Source organism: Pseudorasbora parva, chromosome 5 (genome assembly GCF_024679245.1).
Source record: "Pseudorasbora parva isolate DD20220531a chromosome 5, ASM2467924v1, whole genome shotgun sequence".
In the NCBI taxonomy this organism is placed as follows: domain Eukaryota; kingdom Metazoa; phylum Chordata; class Actinopteri; order Cypriniformes; family Gobionidae; genus Pseudorasbora; species Pseudorasbora parva.
The window spans coordinates 43111120-43129312 of NC_090176.1; the positions used below are offsets into that span (position 1 = coordinate 43111120).

The 18193-nt window shown below is 37.4% G+C and overlaps 1 protein-coding gene across 7 annotated transcripts in view; it reads right to left on the reverse strand.

Annotated features, from left to right (window-relative positions):
- znf385b (zinc finger protein 385B) overlaps nucleotides 1-18193 on the reverse strand; it is a 206337-nt gene that overhangs the window by 54844 nt on the left and 133300 nt on the right. The gene's annotated exons all lie outside the window — the stretch shown is intronic.

Here is an 18193-nt window from a genome sequence, read left to right on the forward strand (position 1 = left end):
CCAAACCCTAACCCTATAATAAGTAAATGTTGTTATTAATGTGAGCATTAATAATAATTGTACTGTAACAAAGATACCTTAAAACACAGTGCAACCCCATGTTATATTCCAAGAGTAGTAAGTCTAGAGTAAGGGACTTGTGCCTGCTAAGTGACTTGTCATTTTAGCATGCACATTTGTTACAAGTAAATCATTAATTTAAATAATTTGCACACTTGTCTTTTTATTTTCTTTCTTTTATCTGTCCGAAACTACAGCAGCAACACTGAAAGCCCCAGTCTCTGTTAAGTGCAAAAGCTCATACCATTGCACCGGCTTGCCGTGCAGTACAGGCATGCCGTGTACCTGCTTTGACTCACACACACACACACACACACACACACACACACACACACACACACACACACACACACACACACACACACACACACACACACACACAGGTTTGTTTCACTATATTAGTGAGGACATTACATAGACTTCCATTGATTTTATATCAGGTCAATGATACTTTCAATCCCCTAACCCAACCCCTATCCCTAAACCTACCCATCACAGAAACATGTGCAGATCAACAGATTTAAATAAAAACATGTTTTGGCTGATTTATAAGCCTTTTTAACTAGTGAGGACCAGTCCAATGTCCTCACTAGTGGGTCATTTTCATGTTTTACTATGTAAGTGAGGACATTTGTGTCCTCACAAGTATTGCCAAACAAGGAACACACACACACACACACACACACACACACACACACACACACACACACACACACACACAGGTTAAGTGATTATCAATGGCTCACAACCTCCCGAACACATTGTACGCCCACCTTTACTTAGTCTCTTTTTATTTACTCACAGTTATTCATCCTGACTGGACATCTGGATCACGTACTTCCACTATAATAGAACCAAGTCGTAATGTTAGTGCGACATGACTGAATAAATTGGCCTCTAATATGATTTGATAAGTGTGAGCAGTACCATGTCCATTTATATGACACAATGACAGTTCCAATCGGACATGTAATGAAGAAGGAACTTGTGTAATGTGCCATGGAGATATCTAATCATGTATGTGACGAAAGGAAAGGGTTATTTCAAGTTCGATGCACAATTAAAAGAGATCGGAGATCCTTCGTTGTACGAATCAAAGGTCAAGCTGCGAAACATAATCAGCCTTGAGTGCGGCCAAAAAACTGCAGACCACGGCTGTGTCGTTTTAGTCTTGAATTTCTTTATGTAATGGTTAACAAATCCTTGTAATGCTCGTAAAAAATATGGCAACAGTAAGGCAAACATGCTTTTAGCATGGGATCTAAAGCTTCTGCACGGCACCCCGGGAGGTATAATGCACACTAAAGCAGCTTTAATCATAAGCTAGCGTGGCACATTTGTGCTCTTTGCAGACCAAAAAAAACAACAACACTGCAAATGCGCTTCTTCTCTTGTCATTTGGTCTGTCTGAACAAAAGTATGAAAAATAAACAAGGAATCCGTGGCTGTCAGTGTGAGCTAAACAGCAAAATGAGTAAGGCAGAGTATGAGGAATGCTTTTGGCTTTCTTTTCAGATGCCATTCAACAAGTCAAGGCTGACTAGACAAGCTCAATGAGGCGTCTTGTAGTATGTTTTGTGGCTGCCATTCAAACATTGCTTGGTTATATAAAACTGCATTTGTGGCTGTAAAACAAAATCAAATTATAGAGATGTTCAAAATAGTCTTTTCAGTGTTTCAAAGTCAACAATTTCAATAAAATCTCCTGTAATTTACATGTAAAAGATGTTTTTTTTTTTCAAAACATGCACAGGCCTGAACAAGTCCACTTTGCTTTATTACAATTTCACACACTCCACCGCTAGACAGATGTCTCCCTCTCCACCTGTACATCTGAGCGCTGAAACAGACTTATTTTATTCCCATTTGCTGAGTTTAATGAGAACCACATGCAATAACTGAACTTGGCCCTCCGACTGGCATCAAAATTCATAGCCGTGATTTGAAGCTCTGTGGCCCGACCAGAACATTCAGTTTCAATAAAACAACTGCGTTTTCATGGTTCAGATAAGGCAAAGTGCTGCATATTTCAGAGCTTAATGAAACCATCAGAGATGTGCAGATTCAGATGGGTAATGATTGTCCTCATCAGTAAGGTTTTGACTCACTATATTAGTTTAACCACTTTGATGCATGAATTGTCTAATCACAAAGGAAATATTCTCAGTGATTATTTCTACTTCAAAATAAGGCTAGAATCATTAGCAATATGATTTTTTTTTTTTATCTGGCAAAATGCTTCATTTGAAGACAGTTGTACATTTAGCCACTGCTATAAAAATACAGTATTTCAAAGATAATATTCTCAGCCATTTCTATCATGTCATACAATAAAAAACATAGGCTGCATCCAAAATCACATACTTCTCTACTTTCACTGCATGTGAATAGTATTTCACAGAATTCACAGTATTCATAAAACGTTTTTGAATCAGGTGGACACTTTACGACACTGGAGGACAGCAAGACAGCTTGGCAAATGTAATGCGTATGGATACTGGACCCATTCATAGTATATAGATATAAGTGATTACTTATTAAAAAGCAGTACTTCAGAGGGTATGCAAAATCAGACACTGCCACTGTGACATATGAAGACAAAAGTCATGGCTAAGGGTCAAAAGTCAACACCCATGCTGGTTAGGAAGTATTATGCTGCCTTCAGGTGCTATCGGAAATGTCCTACTTCCCACATCTGAAGTTGTGATTACGTGCTTGTTGCATTTAAGTGCTTTGTTGTAAACTCTACTTCTAGAAAATGAAGAACAAAGAATGTGCATCAGGGATGTATTGCTTTTTAACATGTTTTATTAATTTATGAAGCCACTATAAACTATTTATTGTTAAATATTATACTGTTATATTACAGTGCTATTATATTTTGTGCAGAGAATTAGCTTATTTTGTTGTAAACAAAAAAGCCTGACAATGTCACTGATAAAGACCTATGAATATAGAGTGGTGCAGGTATGACGTTACTTTGTAGTCACCCAATAGGATTTTTCCACAGGCAAACAAAAAAAAATTCTCTGATCAACAAAAGTTTATGATATACGTTTTGACCATCAAGATAATTTTCAAAGATAAACAACTTTTATGAATTTTGAAGGGTAAGGGTGGGTTGCACCAACAAGGATTACTCTTAAATCTAGATTAAATCAAGGCTTATTTTATAATTCTGTTGCACCAAACTTTAAACCTTGTTTATAAATAAGCAGGTTTACATTTAAACCATCATTTTGATCCTGGATTTAATTTCTATTTAAAATAGATTAACTTTAATCCTGTTGCTCCATAACTTTAAACTAAATATTTGGAAGCACCATATAGTCAGTCAGAAGTTGTCAGTGATTGCTCTATCGGCTTTGTTACAACCATTCTTCCATATATCTTCTTTTGCGTTCAGCAGAAGAAAGAAACTCATACAGATTAGGGACAATTTAAGGCTGAGTAAATGATGACAGAATTTCCTTTTTTTGGGTGAACTATCCCTTTAAATCTCAATTATGGATTCATTTTAAACTTGCATGTGTTTAAATAAAATAAAGTGCACCTATAATTAAACTACGCAGATGATTGAACAGAGATAGAAACAGTGGGTGTGTCGTCAGGTTTCAGAGAGTTGCTTATGACTAATACAAATGTAGGTTTTAATGCCAGGTTCAATTTAAAATTAAGTGGTACAACACAACTCAATTTAAAATAAAGCCTAGATCAACAAATCCCAGATCAGCTCTAAACTGAGCTTAATTTAATCCTTGTTGGTGCAATCTCCCTGACAGCCTCTGTAGTCCATTTAGCCATTTGTTAGAAACCGCCTTTTTCCAAGACATGTGGGTGTAATACAGGTGTATTTTATGTCGTAGAATAAAAGGTGAAAATGTCTTGACCTTTTGTTCAACACAGACCTTATTTCAGCCATTTAGCCAAAAGTCTTCTGTATTTAGGGCTTTGTGGTGTTCATGTGCAAAATACAGGCTATTTTCGCTGTGTATAAAACATACAATATGTGAAAAAAATGCTTATTAATATGTAAAATATTTGAATAATAAAACAAGGTGATGTAGCTTGGAAAAAACTAAAACCGAATAGTCACAGTAGCGATCATTCCCCCTTCCGCCATGTTTAAAGTTTATGGCCTGGCCAGCCTGACTTGGGAACTTGGGTATCAAAATTGTCACCAAGCTTTCTAGTGGACTTGAAAGGACGTCCATGTCCAACTTTTAACTAGGAAACTAACTAGGTAACAAGGTATTTATGATAATCCTGAAAGCATGTGAAGGCAGCATTATTTTTCCTGTGAATGGTCAAATTGGCTTTGAAAAGTGCTGGATTCCATGCATCAAACAAAAGGTAAAAGGTAGGGGAAAAAAAGGAAAATGTATTCCCCTGACAGTTTCTCTTTTTCTCTCTACTTATTTTACCACTCTTATACTCTACCTCAACGCTGGGCTAAATTGCAGGGAATAATACTGGAGGACCATTACAAAAAGACAAGATGCTGTGTTGCAGGGCAGACATGCCAGTGTTTGAAGACTGTGGTCAGGGCCAATCATTAAAACTGATGACAGGATAAAGTGTGTGTGTGTGAAATAGGCTACAGTAATTACTGTTCTTCATTGTGCACTCTGAAGCCAAAGAGCTGTGTTTGGCCAGATCAGGTGTTATAAAGCAGCAGATAAAGAGTTTGGGAGAAAACTGCAGCATGAGAGTCAGTGTTGATTTATGATGTTCACTGTAAATGTAAACATAAAAAGAATAAAAAATTCTAACACAATAAAGAGACTAAATAATATATTTGGATGCGGTACCTTACATTTAAAATTCACTGGAATATCCAATTTAAGCATTACCACATTGTTAGCCAATATAAAAAAATATACATAAGCTCTTTATATGTTTTAACCAAAAAGCAACATGAGTATGCATTGTTGTTCAGAATATTCAGAGCACTCAGTTTTGTCATGGCTATATTACTTATAAAATTACTTTTTGCAACTCTGCCATTGAAAACAAACTCCATACTACGTGAGACACAGTAGAGATGTGTACTTCCTGAATGTATCAGCAATATTTGAACGAATCTCTTGAGTGAATGATTGTATGACTCACTGGTTAAGGCAGTAGCCAACAGTCATCGCTTGTGAATCAGTTAATTCAATTATTTATTTGTTACCACCTACTGGTGTTACAATGTAATTTGCAGGAGTCATAAAAAAAAAACATGTATAAAAAGTAAGTAAAGTCATTAAAATACACGAACAATATCGTTCTTCCCCCTCGGTTCAGACCAGTCATTTACACCATCTTCACATGGCGAGTATCTTAGTAGGTTTAAGTTAGTTATGGGCCGATAGACGATGCCATCGGCCATCACCGATGGCTGACAGACATCACGATGCTGAGCTGGCATCTTGATTTCTCCGCCCCGTCCCCTGAATTTTATGAAGTTGAACCCCACCCCTAATGCAATACAATACAAATTACATTCAATATATTTCAATGAACTCAAAAGATTGTATTGTGAAAAAAATTTCAGCACTATATCCTCTAGTAGTTTTATATAAAGCCACACAGACTTTATTCAAGCCAGTTTAACTCTGTGCGTATTCTCTCTTTCTCCAGTCACGCTACATTAACAGAGCTTAACGCTAAAACACAACCCCCCAGTGTCAGCGTCTATCGCTGTGTTTAACTGTAGACATCGCCTGATGCCAATTTGGTAGACATCGTCCAAATTTAAGTGAAAGTAGACAATGCATGTTAAGATAACTGAAAAACCTGATTTTAACCAGTTTATTTGATTTGTACCTTTACTCTATTGTATTTATCTTCTGTTGCTCTGTTGCTTGTAATTTGATCATTTGTTCTTATTTTCCAAAATAAGGATACCAAAACTGTGACCCGAAAACCGTGATAAAAACCAAACCGTGAATAATTTGACCCGTGACACCCCTAATTTAAACACAAATATAATGAATAATGATTATGAATAGATATTGTCATGTCAAAATGCACTTAGTAAAATATGAAATTCTATTTAATTCCAGAAGATTATAGACTTCGAATATGAATCAACAGTGAGCTTCTGTTGTGATAATCAATTTGTTTCTCTCAGAGCAACAATTATAAGGCAATGTATAGGAGCACAGAATGTATCTGTCATTCATATAGATTCAAAAGCACCATCTCTTAAACAACATCAGCATCTTGAGAATGAAACCGATGAAAGTAATGACTGTTACCTGGGAAACGGTGGTGACGGCCAGAGAGCATGTTGTGAGGAGAGATCGAGTTCCGTGTAAATGACGTGGATTCTGGGTTTGTGATTTAAACAAGGCCGCATCAGGATTTGCATTTCCCCTGATTATGGAGAGGGTAAAAATAAACTCTTAATTTCTCTTTTCGAATCCATTCTGTTTTTGCGTATGCTGATAATAATTGGATCTGAGCATAGGGCATGTTTTCTTTAGAGGTTAAAAAACAGGTAAAATGGGGTAAAAGCTCTTAAAATGTTTGTTTATGACGTATAATTAACCTCTTAAAAGAGAAATACACCACCAAAGGCTCTCGAATCAGGCAATAGAGCCTTGTACACTCACAGAGCACTCTAACATCAACTGCATTCAGTTGTTGATGCAGGTAATGATCATACTTGTTAGCTGTTTCCAAGGTTAGCTCCTCCTAACGATGCTGAAGAAATCAGCTGCAGTCTCGAAAGCTTGTGAGCTGCATGTCATTAGTAAAGGTAAACGAAAGGTTAAAATCAATGTAAGCATATAATCCAAAACTGAAATACCACAGCCAGGTACACAACAGGTGGTTTTTAAACAACAACACAAAGACCCTCTAGTGTTATCAGCCTGCTGCTTTTTGGCTTGTTAGCAAAGCTGAATAGATTTCCGCAGGTATTCTTCAGCCTCCTTGGACAACATTTTTTTTTTCCCTTTCAACACATTATTGCATTATGTTTAGCAACGTGTTGTTATATACACTTTGTAAAGGCTTATTTGTCATTAAACTGCAAGCTGCTCACAGGAAAAGATCTGTTATGGTAAATGTGAACAAAAATTAACAGTTTTAGAGGATATGAGGTTTGACGTCTCAGCTTGACTTTTTAGACAATTTAGAAGTTCCAAATCAGCATGTTAGAAATGCTTTCTAAAGGACCATGTGACTGAAGACTGGAGTAAAAATGCTGAAAATTAAGCTTTACCAACAGAGGAATTAATTATTATTATTTTATTTTGTAATTAGTTAAAATAGCTTACATTGTAATAACATTTCACAACATCTTTTGACTGTATTATTGATCAAATAAATGCAGCCCTGGTGAACATAATTCTTTCAAAAAAGTAAAAAAATATTTGTGGAAATGTGCTGTAAAATTGGATAAAAAAGGGAAAGGTGTTTCATGTGTAAAGAAGATGTAAAACGTTTGTTTATAAAAAAAAGAATAAAAAAAAGAAAAGAAATTCTGACAAAGATCTACTCGATTAGAAATCTACATGAAAGTGTTGCTTTATGTGCTGTTTAGCAGCAGGTTGATCTGAAATGGTAAGTTTAGCAATATAAAAGCACCATGGAAAAATTTATTGGACAAAAAGACATTTGCAAATATAGACTTTCTGATCAGAACTTGTGTCTGTTATTGTAATAAAATCAGAATATACAGGGCTCCTTTTTTCAAAAACATTGTATGACCAAAATTAAAGGCCTAAATGCCCATTCATACCAAACACCATAGATTACAATATTAGCATCCACACCAGCGAACGATCATACTGTTCATTCTAAGCACGCTGTAGTTTTGTTGTCTGTTGATTTAAATGCTCAAGATCTTAAAGCAGGATGGATTCTGAATGGTTGTTAATGTTTTTATTGTTCATCAATTGGGAAAAAAAAGTCCTTCCAATGGTGCAATTTCTCTGTGCCATTTTTATGTTTTTGACTTTTAATCATTCACAGGATGGCTTAAAAGGCTAATTCTTGTTTCATATATCAGAACTCTTACAAGTAGAAACCATAAATGTTGATATCAATAATTACGTGGTTACTAGTGGCAAAGCCTAGCATAGAAATCTAGACGCACCCTAGCAGCAGCACATGTCATTTGCAGCCAGGGTAGTCTAGCAAGTCTCTGTTGGCTTGCGAGCTGGAAAAACAAACTCAAGTCAGGCCAATCACATTGTGTATAGAGTCGGTGGGCGGGCTTAACATAATGATGGCAGAGTTGTGACGGTTCTGCGTGCTACTACTAAAAAAAGGAGGATGTGTTCGGAGTTGTGCCGACTGGATACGGGAAAAGTTTAATCTATCATCTTGCTCCGCTTCACCTCCTTCGTTGCTCTGGTTGGCTGTAGCGCTATTCTGTTGCGTTCAATATCAAACTCAGACAACCTATACTTACATGTTTATCACTTTTAGCAGTGTTTTATGTAACATCAAAGGGTTTCCTATAAAATGACACCACAATTTTGAATTTAGACCACTGTATGTGTGTATGGGAAGCTTTTCAATTTGGGTAGGCCAAATCCAGGTGAAAATGGTACCAGAGTAATTTAGTCTAAATACATTACTTTGTCTAAAACAAATGGTGATTTATATCTCCAGAAAGAAGAGACTCAACGCTTTCAAATGGTATCATATATAAGGTCAGAGCTCCTCCACAGACATTTTAAATGGAAAGTATATACATGATGATGTCATTCCCTGTACAGGGTTCGTAGAGTTTAAGTGGTTAAAACAACCCAGTTGCTGGGTTTGTCCATATTAGAGTGTACTAGTAAGAATTGTATTTCTGGTATCTAAAATTAGTATTTCACATAGGAATATTTGGATAACAATAATTAATATCCTGTGAATGATTCAAAGTCAAAACGGCTTGATATTCCATTATTGTCGTAGTTGTGGTTATAATTATCATCTTTGGTATGTAGAACCATATGCACTAATGGTCTCCATGACCAATTTAGCTCATGATGCTGTTGAGAAACGCATTGTATTTTGACTTTTCTACCTCAAAAGTGCTTCACTACACCCTGTAAACATGACTTTGTTTCCAGGTTGATTCCACTCCTTATTTCCAGCGATCAGAATATCTTGCGATTCCATCTACAGTAGCTCTTGCCGTTTTGTGTTTTGCAATATGCATCAGACGGTCAGGAGTCTGAGAAGCCTATATAGGCGTCAGACTATATTCGTCTTGAAAGACTTTGAGTTGCAAAGCACTCGTAAGCCACAGACGCACAAAGAAACAAACCATCACAGGCCATTTCTAATGGTGAAAAAAAGCAGCAAGTCTGCCATAATGCATGCATACCAAGGTGTACAGCCATGAAAACTAGTTCAAAAGTCAGTCTAGGTGGATGACTTCTATTCAAGAGTTACTGAAGAGTCTATAACCAAAGCTCACAGAACCAGTCAAAGATCTTCTATTGAAAAGAATGGGATATTTGAACTCAAAGTTGTCTGTCTTTTCACAGAGAATGAAGTCTGAAATCGAGAAGCGAAAAAATGATATTCAACTCAGCCTTGACCCAAGTTTCTCTTTCAACTCCGTTTCATCATCTAGCCACGTGTATCCAAGTCCGATTCGAGAAATGAAACGCCTGAGCAACATCTGGCAGCGCCACTTGTCTCTCAGAGGTTTCCTCTTTGAGCAAACGGCCAGCAGACTTTAGTGGTATTAATAAAATTGCAACATACAGTAGCCAAAAAAACATTTGGACACAGTAACACTCAAAAATATTTGAACATAACTGCATTGTATTACAATTATCAAAGAAAAACAGCACAAGCAGGGTTTAAAATTACAAAATAATAGATATACTGTGCAAAAGGACAACAAAAGGGAAATGGACACTTCCAGTTGGAAAGGACCCATGCCTATGTGATTGTACCAACAAAAAAAATCACCCTCATGCCAGTTAAACGTCAAAAATAGTGAAGTTTTGAGAAAAGTTGTTTGCAGATACTTTCTTTCCTATTTCGCTATCTAACACAGTGACATTTGTACAGTTGTAAGTGTGCCTTAAGTGTCCAAATCCTTTTTGGGGCGACCGTAGGTCAGTGCGGGAGTGCTTATCAGTACTTTGCCTTGTCGGGTGGAGCGCCGTGACATTTGGAGTGTTGATGGAGTGAGAGGTTGGACACTCCCGCAGAGCAGGAACGAAAGCTGGTGAGAGCCCCTTGGCTCACCTTCACCCTTTTGCGATTTTGAGTCCCTCCGTCTGATTGTATTTGACAACGGCAAATCAAATGGTGTGCTGTGCGAGGTTGCTCTTTTCCCAAAGGTTAGCCAACATGCACCTTCTCTCACTGGGGCACTCTGGGAGATAAAAATAAGCGGAGAAAAAAACACGACTAGAGACGTCATTCTGAATTTAGCCATCTTAAGAGTTGGGCAAAGGGATTCTCTACAGCAACTTTATTTTCAAAAGAGGGCATGCTCTAATGACGTGAAAGTCAAAATCTCACAAAAAGCTTTTCACTTTTGACAAAAATTAGGATAAACGATTAACTCATTTTGCTATCTGTTATGTTTTCCATACACAAATCTTAAACATTTCACCTTAAATTGACCGGTGAACCACATCCAAATTACCCTCCAAAGCACACAATGCAAGAAACACGATATAAATACCTGCTGATGAATCAAAGAAATGTGACTGCAAAAAGAAGCCTGCAGCATAAAACACAGGATATGTGTCCTTGAATAGAGTCCTAACATTAATTCAGTGCATAGAGAACAACAACTGCCAAAAATTCACTCTCCATTAATCACAATGACTGAATTGTAACAATTTGGAACAACTCATGGAATGGTGCAGAGCTTTTGGAGTCAAAAGTCTAAGTTTGGGTAACTTTTCTGTGTGTCTTATTTGGAGTCTACTAGACAACTCTGTGAATAATCTTACGGATATACATGAACTTTCGTTGTCAATGATGGGAATTCTGACTCACTGCAAATCAGCGACTGGTTGCATAAACTGCTCAGACCATTTTTTATAACTTTTTAAAGTCTGTTACATAAAAAGGTAGATCGGTCTCATATGAATTGTAAAAGACTGATCACCTCTTGTCTCAACATGTGGCTACATTAATGCAACTGACACCAGTTCTTTTTAACAGTTTGTCTTAATAAATTGGTTCAAAAAAGGAATAAATTATTCTTTATGCCCTGATGCCCAGCATGGTATATTGCATGCTTTAAAATGTTACATTAAAGACAATAAAGTATTTTCATATTTTCTAGCTCATTTCGTAGCAGACCTGATTCAGCTGGTATAGTTATTTAGATCCCAAACTAAGTGTGTGCGATAACAACCGGCTGGTCTTGCATCACCCTGAAGGGTTTTGTTCTGCGATAACAACCAGCTTGCTATACATTATCCTGCATACACGACTACTTGCCATATAAGTAAATAATTAGACAATATTAGGTTGAAATATTTTATTAGGTCTTTAAATGCAAAACTACCACATTGAGTGAGGAGTTGCTAGCAAGTGGCAAGTTCAAACTAGACTGACATTTAAGGGATACGGTTCAGTCATACTACAGCTGAGAGAGAGCGTGTGTGTGTGATACTAGATGACATAATTAATACTTTTATTCAGCAAGGATGCATTTTAATTAAATGCTGTTCTTGCGAACACTCTATTAATCAAAGAACCCCGGAGAAAATGTATTACAGTTTCCACAGACATATTAAGCAGAACAACTCTTTTCTACATTGATAATAAGAAAAAATGTTTCTTGAGCACAAAATCAGCATATTAGAATGATTTCTGAAGGATCATGTGACACTGATGATGTTGAAAATGCATTAAATATATTAAAATAGCAAACAGATTTAAATTATAATAATATATAACAATTAGTGCTATTACGATTAAATAAATGCAGCCTGCTTTCAAAAAATGTTACCAACCCAAAATTATTATTTTTAAACTAAAATTAAATGTTGATCTCTTGGTTTAAAAAAATTGAAATAAAAATTAATTTATGAAAACCAGCTCTTTTGCATAAGTGCATCATACAGCCAGGTCATATTTCTTATACATTGTATTATATTAAAATAATGTAATTTGTGAATCATTAATAAACAAATGATTTAAAACCACAAACTGATTCAAACGATTCACTGAAAAGATCATTCTCAAAAAAACGATTCATTCACAATAATGTGTGGTCTCTGAGTTCAGGCCGTTTGTCAGCTCTAGGTTTTCGCTCTCCCAGGCGGGAATGGAAATGTTGAGGTAGGTTGCATGGGAAGGGGGTCTCCTCAGGTATGGGGTGCATCTTTGGCAGGTGGGATTTAATCTGTTTAATCCTTGTACTGGAAGCAAGAAACCAAGCTGAGAAAGAGAGATAGAGTGAGCGAGGGAGATCTTGAGATGTGGTCACTCACTTGCACCCTGCAGGTCTCTAGCCACCTGCTGCAACAAATGAGCAGCGAAGAGAAATCATATTGAACCTGCTCCAGCTCAAATGTCATTTGAAACCTAATCTAAACCAAGCTGTAATGAAAAACCACATCTTTTCATTTCAGTAAACACTACAGCAAGGGTGTTTCTAGAGATCATAAACACAGCATGTGTTTTTTTACTAAGTACAGTCCTGATTTGGCAGATACTGACATCCACAAGACAACATAGCAGCTGAATTTATGCAATTATAGTAAAGTACAGTAATGAGGGTGGTGGCAAAGCTTTTAAGATCTAGCTGGAAAAACAAGCAAGTCCAGTACTTTGAGTAAATTAAGCCCTCCTAAATCTTGATTGTCTTCCAAACCCAACTGTGAGAGTGACTTTTCCTTTTAAATAGCCCTCAGAGAATGATTTCATCACTAATTCCTAAAAAAGGCCTTTCCAAAGAGTGTACGTTATTAGACTGGGGTAATGTTTCTTAAGCTTTTGTACAGGGGAAAAGAGATACTGTGGTTATGACTTCATATTTTTTCTGGCTGTTACTATTGGAAGCATAGAAACCCACTGAACGGGGAACTAAAAAAAAGGCTACGGTGGGATGCAGCTTGCAGAATTAAACAACAGGAGAACACTCTGAAATCGCAGAAACCCTCATTGCTGACAGTTTGAGGACAATTTCCTATGCCAACAAAAGGAAAATGTTTGGGATTAAATAAGCACACATCAGGCCCACAATAGATGGGCTTATTCATTCTTGCCATAAACGATGAACATTCATTTTTGCAGAGTGCAGCCGAAACCCACACATCTGAATTTGATTCTACTCGTATAAAGGAGATCTCCAAGGAGTGAAATAATTCAGTCCAACAGCAGACTGTCTCTGTGATCTACAGTGTTTCGAATATCCGCAAGCAGGTGCATGATTAAACTCAACGGTGGTTTGCTTCTGCTGTTTAAAGGAGTAATTCAGACAGAAATGAAATCCTGTCATCATTTAGCCAACCCTCATGTCATTCCAAACCTGTATGATTTTAGTTCAACCATGGAGTTACAGTTGAAATCCTTGCTGTTGTTTCTACAATACTACCAACACATTACCCATCGTGCTTGAAGGGGAAAGGCTAGATGGTGGACAACTTAACATACCACGGCAGCATCGTCAAAAAACAGGGTGGAACCAACGAGGGACGATGTGAAAGCGAGGGACGGCAAGGACAGAACAGCTTTTCTCCAATTAAAGAATATCTGGAGCTCAAGAGACTTGTCCATCGAAACAAAAATCAGGGTGTTTATCACAAACGTGAAGTCAGTTCTGCTCTATGGCGCTGAAACATGGAGGACCACTTTAACCATCACCAAAAAGATACAGGCATTTTATCAACACATGTCTGCAAAGCATTCTCCAGATCAGATGGCCCCTATGCCATCAGCAACCAGGATCTCTGGCAGCGCTCAAGCCAAAAACCAGCAGACGAAGAGATCATCCAACTGTGCTGGAGATGGTTAGGACACACTCTTCATAAACCAGCTTTCAACATCACTAGGCAAGCTTTTACATGGAGAAAAGAAAGAGAGGCAGACATTGAAACGGCTGGCGTCGAGACCTGGATTCCAATGTCAAAAGTACAGACCGCACTCGGGGACAGCTGGAGAGACCCTTGTCGGTGGACTATGCCCCAGTGGGGTTAATAGGCGCAAGTAAGTAAGTATGGAGTTACATTATTATTCATTAGTATATCAAAGCGGTTCTTTTCCATAGAGTAAAAGAGATATAAAAGGGGTCCATATGACCCATGCACTATAGCATTTTTAACTGAATGCAATAGCATATGACATTTGAGAGCTACAGTGGAGTTATGGCTTAAATTTCATTCTGTTTCTCACAAAGATCTATCACATAACTTCAGAAGTCTTCTGAATGTAGTGCACAAGCCACACTTTTATGGTATATTTTAATAGTGCTATTCACTTTCATTATACAGAAAAGATCAGCCTAGCACCTCCTTTTTCACATTTCACAGAAGAAAATAAATCCTATTGATTTGAACCAACATAAAATAATGATGCTTTAATTTTTGGGTGAACTGTTCCTTTAATATTTTTGTGATGGATATTTTTGCCATGTACTGGTTCCAAAGTTTCCTGGTTTCTCCCAAGGTTATTTCTTTCTGTATTACTGTCACCTGGTGGACCTTTGGTCGCCTTTGGGTTGTTTAGTTTAAAAGACATGTAATATTCAGTAAAATTATCAATTTGACTGTTCTTATACTATTGGACTGACACCAACTGTCTTCTCTTGAGCTGCTTTATAGCCGAATCAAAATTTTCATTATTGATGAACTCTGCAACATTGACACTGTTATTGAACGAAAATGAACCGACACTGACCTGACTTGAGCTGTATAAGGACTGTTAAGGATCTTCTGTAGAGATCTTAGAGCAGCTTTATAGACTCATATTACAATGAATGGGAGAAAGTTCAATGCGAATATGGTGAAAGTCATGCCTTCTGGGTCAAAGAGCCAAATTGATAACAAGTGATATTTTTAATATTACAAAAGATAATAATTTATTTAATAAATGCTGTCCATTGAACTCTCTCATCAAAGAATCTTGAAAAATAAAATGTATCATGGTTTCCACAAAATTTTTAAGCAGCACAACTGTTTTCAACACAGAATGAGATTGATTTCAGCTTTTTAAAATCAGCTTTGATCACAGGAATAAATTACACTTTACTATATTCACATACAGTAGAAAAAGACTGTTTTCATTTGTAATTGTCATTTACAAATGAATTTCATTTATAATTCACAATATTTCTGTTTTAACTGTATTTTGATTAAATAAATGCAGCTTTGGTGAGCAGAAGAAAAACATTTAAAAAGCTGTCAGTTAGCACTGCATTATTCATATATGATATAGGCCTACTGTATTGTCAATAAAAAGCCTACATTGAGATGGCTTACAAAACACACATAAAGCATACATTGTCGCAATCGTCTGATGTCGTCGTCACGTTTCAGCTCATAACGATTGTTTTCCTTCAGCTGCAGCTCCAGTGTGACAGTAAGTCTCTACAAATCCGCTTTTGGACTTTCTGTGAGAGCGCCCTCCTCATATTTAGATATGAATAAAATGACAGGTCATGCATAGATAATTTTTTGTCTCTGAATTTAAATCTTGATGTATTCACATTGGTTTCTATTAGGGGTGTAACGGTTCACAAAATTCACGGTTCGGTTCGATACGATACACTGGTGTCACGGTTCGGTTCGGTACGGTTCGGTATGTTTTAGATACAGCAAAAAGAAAAAATTGGCAGAAATTACCTTTTTTATTATTATTTTATTAAAACTAACAAAGTATGATTTTTTGTTGTTGTATGATTTTACCCATCTTCTATGTAGTTACAGGAATAAGACATTAGCTCTTTACATTAGCGTGTGCGTTGCGCGTGCGTTGCAGGAGCCCCACACCCTGTTGTGCGTTCACATATGCTGCGTTTGCAGTCCGCAACTGATCCGCTGTTGCATATCACAAACACAGCATTTATTCATTATTTTTTATTTAAAATCCAAAAGTTTTTCTGAACATGGCTCGTCAGAATTCCAATTCTCTTTGTTTACTCTTTAATAGAAGTCAGGTTACATAGCCTACTACATTTAAACAACATTTTATTAAATTCATTTATTCATATTTATATACTTTAGATTTAGCTCACACAAGTGGCAAAACATTTAAACATAGTTTATAGCCTTAAATCACAAACATTTTAAATTAGAAACTTACAATAGTCTATTAAAAAACAGCCGACTCTAGTCTTTACTTTCGTTGTTACACCCTTTTAAAAGAAATCCTGCAGGTCAAAAAGAACTTTGCGTTTCACCTCCAAGAAAGTGCGAGTGTTATCCATTATGGCACTTTTTTTTTTTAACCTAAATGCCAGGTAAGGTGTCGTTTTGTTGCTTTACTTGAGAAAAAAAGCCATTTGTTGACTTTGAAACGAGTATATTTTAAATGAGATGCATCTGTGGTGAAATTACTAGATTTTCGCGTCAGTACATGTTTATTTTAATGCGAACAATGTTCTATCACTTTAATGCAGCAAGGCGGCGCAGCAAAAAATAGACTACGAAAACGATCGGCGCACTGCTGAAGACGCACCGCTCCTGGAACAGACTGACGGACAGCACCCGCGTGCAGATTGAAAGCTGTCATCCGTTAACATGGGTACTGAAAAAAATACGCACCGCACACGCACTGCAGATGGAGTATGTGTGAAACGGGCGTTAGGTCTCATATCCGCGGCTATAAATGGACCACTCGCCGCGGTGATGTCTTTTGCCATTTGAATAAGTTGGAAATGTCTGTCTAAATGCTGTGGGGATAGTTTGTGGGATAGTTTGTGGCTGTTTCTCCTTTTTATCGTCTTGTTGTCGGCGTAAAGACAACAAGATCGTCTTGTTGTCGGCTTTGATTGACATGACATGAATTATTCCCGCTGCTGTACCATCAGCAAATGCGACATACCGTTGTTTTTTAATCCATCAATCTTGCCAACACCATCATAGCTTACCAAGAATCCAAAGTTCACCCAAACACCAGACCTGTTGGTTATTGGAGGATCTTCTATTTCTGGTTTGTTAAACGCAATTGCCATTTTGCCACAAGCATTCAGCGCGTAGCCTACTGAGTAAGCGAGCACCTGACTGAGCAGCCTAAAACATATTTGGTGCTTTTTTTTTTCTTTCACTTCGGCGGTGTCAGGTGCATTGCCTGTTATGTCGTTTTGGTTATTGGGCTACCTTGTTGAACGCATATTATTATATTTCACACACTTTTTTATTTTCCAAATCTAATTAATTAGTCCAAGAACCGTTCGGTACATAATGCGTACTGCGTACCGAACCGAAAGCCTCGTACCGAACGGTTCAATACGCGTATCGTTACACCCCTAGTTTCTATGTATAAATACACTTGCCTGTGACCTCAAGAAGCGCGCAATCAACAGAAGTAGAGAAAGCTGTCTTTAGCATCCCTGTTAACTTGCTCGCCCTCGCGCAGGTAACACCGGTTCAAATCTAGGATACTAGGATTGGGGAGACCCAGTAAACGTGCAGGGGATGAAAATACCCTTTATTAAAAGTGCGGGGGACACGTCCCCCCCGTAATCTATGCCCATGCTTGAATTGAACCCTAAGCTTGCTTCCTTCCATCCGTCAGACTCACGGGGTAGCCAGGCGTCTCATTCAATGGCGAGCTCAGTTTTTGAGAATTTAGAATTATCCAATAATGTTTCGCATGTCTAGTCTACAGAACTGAAGACCAAAAAACCCCCAAAACTCTTAGGTTCTACGTGATTCACATAAATGACCTAATTGACCAAGAAAACGGCAATCGTTGCCAAAAAGCAACGAGTTTGCAGGTCTGACACACGTTCTTATGACTGCACATGCACATTGGCAGGTCAAGCCTGAAAAATTTATTTTTTGTCATGATTTGAGTGTTTAGAACAGGAGTGTCCAACTCCAATCCTGCTCCTGGAGGGCCACTGTCCAGCAGAGATAAGTTCCTGCACCAATTAAACACACCTGAACCAGATAATCATGGTTTTATTAGGCATACTAGAAACTTCCAGATGCGTTGAGGCAAGTTGGAGCTAAACTCCAGGACCAACTATGGATACCTCTGGGTGTAT